Below are 7,384 nucleotides of genomic sequence, written 5' to 3'. Positions count from 1 at the left end.
CTCTTCTGTATGAAACCTAACGAAACAATATCTGACATGTACACTAGGTTCACACAAATCGTGACATCCTTGTATACATTAGATAGAGATATTTTAAATTATGATAAAGTTAATAAAATTCTTAGATACTTACCTAGTTCCTATGATGCAAAGATAACCGCTATCACTAAATCTAAAGACCTTAACGTTTATTCTATTGATAATCTCCTTGGGCACTCATTGCATACGAGCAAGGAGTGAGTCAGAAACAAAGTGATGCATGTGAAAAGAAAAAGGAGCGAACGGTAAAGTTAAATGCAAAAAACTCAGAAAGTGAAAGCTCTGCAGAGGAGGAAGAGGATGAGATAGCACTGATGACCCGAAAGTTCAAGAATGTCCTGAAGAGAAAAAAGAAGCATCATCAGAACAGCTGGAATAAAGGTAAAAGCTTGAAGTCTAATAAAGCTTCATCTGAAACAATCTGTTTTGAGTGCAGGAAGCCAGGCCACCATCAAGCTAATTTCCCCAATCTAAAGAGCCAACCAGCTAAGGAGAAAGGTGATGATGAAGCCAAATACAAGAAAGGAAAGATGAAGACACAAAAAACTTTTTGGGCCAACTCTGCCTTAAAATCTTCAGAAGAAGAAGCAGAGGAGGGGATAAAAAATTTGTATCTTATGGCTAATGATAATCTTGATCAACTGGAACAAGATGAGGTATGTCAACTTTGTTAAGATAGTTGTTATTTGCATGCTTTACATTTTTACAACTTATGTAGTTTTGATGATTCCAAACATTATTGTTAAATGTGTAGTTCTCTCCTAACAATTTTTAGAAGAATTGTATTTGCTCTTGTGTGTACTAACATTTCAGGAAAAACAAACTCCAGACTACGAAGACTTCAAATTAAATTCAGCATGAGATACTTTGTAAAATTTGAAGCTTGTACTTTTCTTAGAAATCAAATTTAAAGGGAGTGATTGTAATTTGAGTGAATAAAAACATACACACACACATAAGGAGATCATATAAAATGTTTATACTGATCGTACTGGATGATATTCGTTCGTACGCGGGTGTGCTGGATATCAGAGAGAGATAAACACATAGACTCAAAAACACAATCGATTCAACACACAAAAATTCACAACAAACGAAAAAAAATAAAAACAAATAAACTTTAGAAAACATAAATATAAATGTTTTGAAAGACATTTTGTTTTAGGGCTTTCAAATCAGATAACCAACCAGCCTTGTTCTTAAGATAAGTACTATGTATCAAGGCTACAATTTTTTTGATAAACAAAAGTCTGCAAGTTTTACTATTTTAGTTAACAGTGTGAGTTCAATTTCTCCTCTTGGATACATGATCCCTTATGAAATAGATGCCATTTATGTCTTACGTGTTGGTTTCTAGAATGTTTGAATAGAGGATTTTTTGGAAGATGCAATAGCCACTAAGTGTTGTCACAATAAATTGGTAATATGTGCCTATAGTTTATATATCCAAATCAATCAAACGTTGTTTTAACGCAAATCTTGTGCACACAAACTTCCTAATTGCCAATGTATTCTATTTTGGCAGTAGATAGGGCTTATGAGAGATCTGAATTGTTAATTTTACTGGACTTAGAAAACTAAATGAATTTCACATAGAATATGACATGTTCCAGAAGTGGGCTTTTCCTATGCCACTCTTATCATCCTCAATAGTCAGAATCTGAATAAACCAACCAATTTCAAATGAAGAGCTAAACTTAGGATCCCAAATTCCTAAGTGAGGTTCCTAGTAAGATATCTTAAAATCCTTTTCACTAAGCTGATCAATGTGATTCTTTTGGATCTGATTGAAATCTAGCACTATAAGCAACAACACTCGAACATAATAATCTGGTTCGAGGTAGCAGTCAAAGTAAAGCAAAGATCCAAATTATGCTCTATATATTTTCTTTTGATGCAAAAGATTTTGCCCTTAAGGTCTTATCTACTGAACTGAGAAACTCAATTGGTGTCTAAAGGTTTAGCGTTTGGTCCATTTCATATTTCTTGAGGATGTCCTTAATCATGTTAGTTTGATAAGAAATGTCCCCTTCCTCAAGTTGCTATGACGCTAAAACCTAGAAATAATAATTTAAAATCTCCATTAGTAGACCCATTCAAATTCATTCACTCTCATTGGTATTAGAAAAGATCCATCCACCAAAGATTTTTATTTCGAAGATCCAAAGATGGTACATTACTCTACATCAAATTTGAAACAATGAGTATTTCTTTTCCAAATCTTTTTAGAAGAGAGTTGTTTCCAACAACTTCCTTTTTTAAAGGATCTTTTCAAGTAGGAAGGTGTGCCTCAACTCTATACACAAGCCTAGGATGCATATTTAATCCATATAATAGCTCTTCTTTAACTTAAAAGCAGTGATTGGATATTTTGAATTTTTCAAATCCTGGCAGGTTGTTCTAACACAAAAACATCTTTCTAAATAACCCAATTCAACAAAGAAAGGCACTATTTTGACATCCATTGTAGTAAATAATTTAAAACCTTTAAACAGGCCAAAAGGCCTATAAAAAACCTATTGCTTCAAGTCTAGCTTACAGGGGCAAGGGTCTCTTCAAAATCCAGTCCCTTCAATTTGATTATAACCCTCTTAGCCACAAGATCTTACGCCTTATTTCTAATGACTACTAACCTGAGTCATCTCATTTTTTATTTTGAATACCACTCACTTGGTTCCACACAACACTTTGATCTTTGCTTGTAAGTTAATATCCCAAACTTTCCATTTTTTACAAATTTGATTCATTCTTCTTGCATGGCGAATATCCAAAATTTATCCAGATAAGTGCTTGAATCAATATTAGTGGGTTCTAATTCGTGTTTGAAAAAGGGCTGAGATGATCTTGATTCCTTGTTTACAGTCTAAAACCACGCCTAGTCTCTACACCCCTCACTACTAGGTTCACCTATAATTCAATTCTCATTAGGTGGTTTTTAGAAAATCTCAAAATCTTTAGGCAACAGGGTTTTTCTCTTTCCCAAATTTTCTTTCCTCATTTTCTTTCGCAAATTTAATCTAATTAATCTCTCTGGGAGTTTCCCTCAATCTCTTCTCAACAATTCATTTGGCTCTTCCAAATTTTCCCAGATTCATCAATATCAACATGTGTGGTTTTTTCTTCAATGATTAAAGTTCTTTTTGCTTGAATACTCTATAAGATTTTCCCAACACTTGATATCTAAACAAAATTCCTTATCAATCGATTTGTTAAAATTCACTTCTAAGTTACAAGATTTTCCCATTATATTATATATGAACACTTATTCAACCAAAACATTGAATATGTGACAGTTATAGGTGTTCTATCCTTTAGCAACTCATATGGTGTTTTACATTTAAATTTGATCTCACAATTCACCCTATTTAGAATCATAACATCCAGTGCTAACCGTCATGAACAGCCAAAAAATCATCTAGGAAGTGAGTAATTCTGAAAACATTGCCCGGTCTGGGCGCTTTGTCTATTATATGTTCTGGTTTTTCCTTTCCTACTAACCCATTTTTGTTGAAGGGGTTGTAGGTGCAGAAAATCGTGATCAATCCCTTTTTCTTTATACAAATACTTTCAAATCTTTTCATTTTTAATAAAATTCCTCCTCCATGACCTCGCTTTGTAAAGAAATTATTTCACATCACCTAGTTTCTTTGAATTCCCCAAAGGTTTGAAAAAAAAAAAATTTCTGAAATTTCTCTAAATGAATTCCTTTTTATGAAAGAAGAATCTAACGCCAGGTGAATCTGAGAAATACATCCCCTATACACAATCCGTATACCTTCTCTAGACTTTACAGTTCCTACCGTCTAAAAAGATCCATGTGAAGAATTTCCAAAGGTTCACTGGTCCTAAGATCCTTATTGGACTTAAAGAGGAACTTCACAGTTATAATTTCCTAATTGACATGCATCACAGAGGTGGCCCTTAGTAAAGTCTATGTTATTGGTATCCAACCTCTCACCTAAGTTTTTTGGTAACATTCCACTAAGGTTTTCATACTAGAAATGACAAAAGTCTCCTATCGCAAAGCCATAGATTCAATTACAAAACAATTTTTAAAACAAAAAAGTAGTACCAGGACGAAGTAATAGAATTCAAGCAATCTATAGCCATGTAAATATTATATAAACCTCTTTTTCCACATTTTAAAATCTTCTTTCCATTTAGGCGCTTAATATGGCAGCTAGTAAGTAAAAATTTTCACAATAATACCCTTATCACATAACGTGACTTAATACTTAAAGATTATTGTTTTAAGCCTTCACACCAATAACCACATTATCTATGAAAAAGGTTTTTTGAAATTTCCATCGATAGCCTGATCCATCCACTTCATCTCTTGTGTAATTATCTCACAAGTGTACTTGTGCCTACCCAATTACCCTGGCTTCCAGCATTATGAAATTGAGCAGTATTCCAAGTTATATGCTTTGAACAATCCGCTGTCCACCTGTAACATATGCACCCTCGACGAGGTCTTGTGTGAAGGCAGACCTCTTCTTTGATCTGAGTGTCCATATTGTTCTGCCATCAAGCGAAAGTTTAGTGATTTTTCTTCATTTTTCAGTCTCAATGATTGAGTCTGAAGCTGAAGTTCTGCCCAGAAGGCTCTTTGAAACTTTTCTTGCCCTTCTTTACTCATTGTTTTTTTCTCACTCTACTTTCTCCTTGCCTAGGGAGTGGTTTTGGAGTTTGGGCAAAGCAGTCTTGATATGATGACCTAGTTTTCCTGCCATTTCATAACAAATATTACTTCTTAGAACTTTGTCATTTTCTGGTAAGGCTTACCTCCTGTTCCATTGCATGGCGTCCTTTTTAACTATTACCTCTTTAAAAGCCTTCTGAATTGTTTTTAGTCATCAGTCGCAATATCAATCTTCATCCCAGGTTGTTGAGTGTTCACCATTCTGACTCTTCCACCTTGTTCGTGCAATATTTTTCTCTCGTCTTGGTTCACCTAACAATCAATCTTATCTTTGACTTCACTCCTTGTATCATAAATAATGATGAAGCACCAAGAAGTTATCAATAAGAGTAAATGTTAAGATCTTATAACTCTGTAATTGCAGTAATTTTAGCGATCATAAGCAGTAGGTTAAACATTCGAAGAATTTTTATTAACCATAGTTCAGCCATTAAGTTTAATATGCCCTACCAAGTTGCATCGCACAAGAAGTGACCAAATTCCTGGTGTGAATATCTTGTGTACCATGTTTAGAGATACCGATTCATTAGGTTTTTCATGTCAACGGAAACCTCATAGGTCAGTAACCAAGATAATTTGAGTCTTGATTGCTTAACCTCATTGTCCCTCATAAGTTATAACAAAGTCCTACATCCATATCGTCCTTTCCACTCTTTATAACAGTAGAAACCGTAAGTAGTCTTTAGAATTATTAAAATGAAACAAAAAGAAAACTATTAGGACATATTGGCATTTAAGGTTTGTGCTAAGTCACGATTCTTGCTGATATGAGTCCAATATGTAAAAGGTGTTCTATCTACTACTAACTTCCATCACTATTTAGTTTGGTTTTGCTGTACTCAACATCATGGAATATGACTTACAACCTCGCCACATTGTCGATATATGCAAGTGCATGTAAGAAATAGACATGCGTGTTTTTCAAAAATCCTCCAAAAGAATAGGAAGAAAAAAATTATTTGGTTTCCCCCAAACAGAGGAGGTCTAGTAAAAGGATAACCCTCAGAATGTTATGCGTTTTCCAATGTGAAGCCATTCTACGTTAATCAAAAAAAGTTAGATTCACACTCTCTATGATTTTGAAATGATGCCTCCTGATAACCACTTAATTGAGTCTACAGGTTAATTATAAGTTTTGTTAACGCTAAGTTAATGTCACGCGAAGGCTAAACAAGAGGGGGGGGGGTGAATTGGTAAGTTTAATTAAAAATTTAAGCCTCTTTTAAAATTAGTTGCACCGAAAGTAGTAAATTGTTTCTTTTAAGTTCTTGTAGAAAAAAAAGTTTTGTTCAACACATGAGTTTTTTAAAACTAAGAATTAGAAAGCGGAAACATAAAAATACGCAGTAAAGTAATCTGACAACACAGATTATAGTGGTTCGGTCCAAAACAGGACTACATCCACTCTAGAGCACCCCTTTAGGTATTGCGCACTAAATACCAATATGACTTCCTTTTTGCACCCACAGCAAGCGGAGACACCTTTACAACAACTCTTTTTCACCACTCCCCGGTTGCGGTAGAGAATCGTCTGTCCTTTTACACAATCCCAGTGTTGGCAGAGAATCGTCCGTCTTTTCCACACTATCCCAGTTTGCGAGAACACGCCTCCTGTCTTTTTACATAATCCCCGAGTGTTAGGAAGAGAAAACTGTCTGTCTTTCACACTTCCTACGTGTGGGCAGAAGAAACCTTATCGGCTATTTACACTCTCCAAGTGTAGGAGCGACCCTTCGCACTGTTCCACACTTGATCGTGCAAAGTGTGTCGGCCAGAGAACCGGATCTCCTTGACAGATCTTGCTACAGAAATAATAGAAGGAAGAAGGAAGAGTGAAGTAATCCAATTCACAATAGAGACTCTTACTTTGAATCCAAGTGAGCCTTCTCGCTCCAAGGTAGGAATCCTCTTTGAAATGCTCTCTTACACTCTCTCTTGGCTATTCTCTCAAGAGGTACGAAGATCAAATGACAAAAGAGATTGGGTGGCAATCTAATTTGGACATATTTATACAAAAGATAAGAAAACCACCCTAAAACTGCAATTTTTCAATTCTGTACGCAGTGGCATCGTCCCATACGATCGTTGATAAATCCTGGACATTTTACTTAAAATGATTTGAAATGACCCATTTGTACATGTTACGAAATGCTTTCATACAGCTGATCGTCTCGTATGAACTAGTTCATTCCGATACGAATGATTATTACTAGGTCGGTTTCTAGAAACTGCTGAAAACCGTTCTGTCAGTTAATCATTTGGACGAAATTTATTTGTCTGGACAAAATTTTTACAGAGGACCGATCGTCCTGGATGATAATTTAATTCGTTGGATGAAAATTTTCCAAGAGACCAATCTCCATTGACGATAATTTAATTTCGTCTGGATGAAAATTTTCCAGAGACCCAATCGTCCTGGACGATTATTAATTTCGTTTGGACGAAAATTTTCCAGTGGACAATCGCCATTGACGATAATTTAATTTCGGATGGACGAAAATTTTTACAGAGAACCAATCGTCATGGACGATTGTAATAATTCGTCCTGGACGAATAGGACTTAGAAAAATTTTGAAGCATGTTCCTATTCGTTTTCATGTGCTCAGAAGGAGATAACTGTCTGATCATCACAGTACGAAATTG

The sequence above is a fragment of the Dendrobium catenatum genome, unplaced genomic scaffold (assembly GCF_001605985.2).
Source record: "Dendrobium catenatum unplaced genomic scaffold, ASM160598v2 fragScaff_scaffold_455, whole genome shotgun sequence".
NCBI lineage: Eukaryota > Viridiplantae > Streptophyta > Magnoliopsida > Asparagales > Orchidaceae > Dendrobium > Dendrobium catenatum.
The sequence above is the reverse complement of the archived record's forward strand: the minus strand, read 5'-3'. Positions refer to the sequence as shown.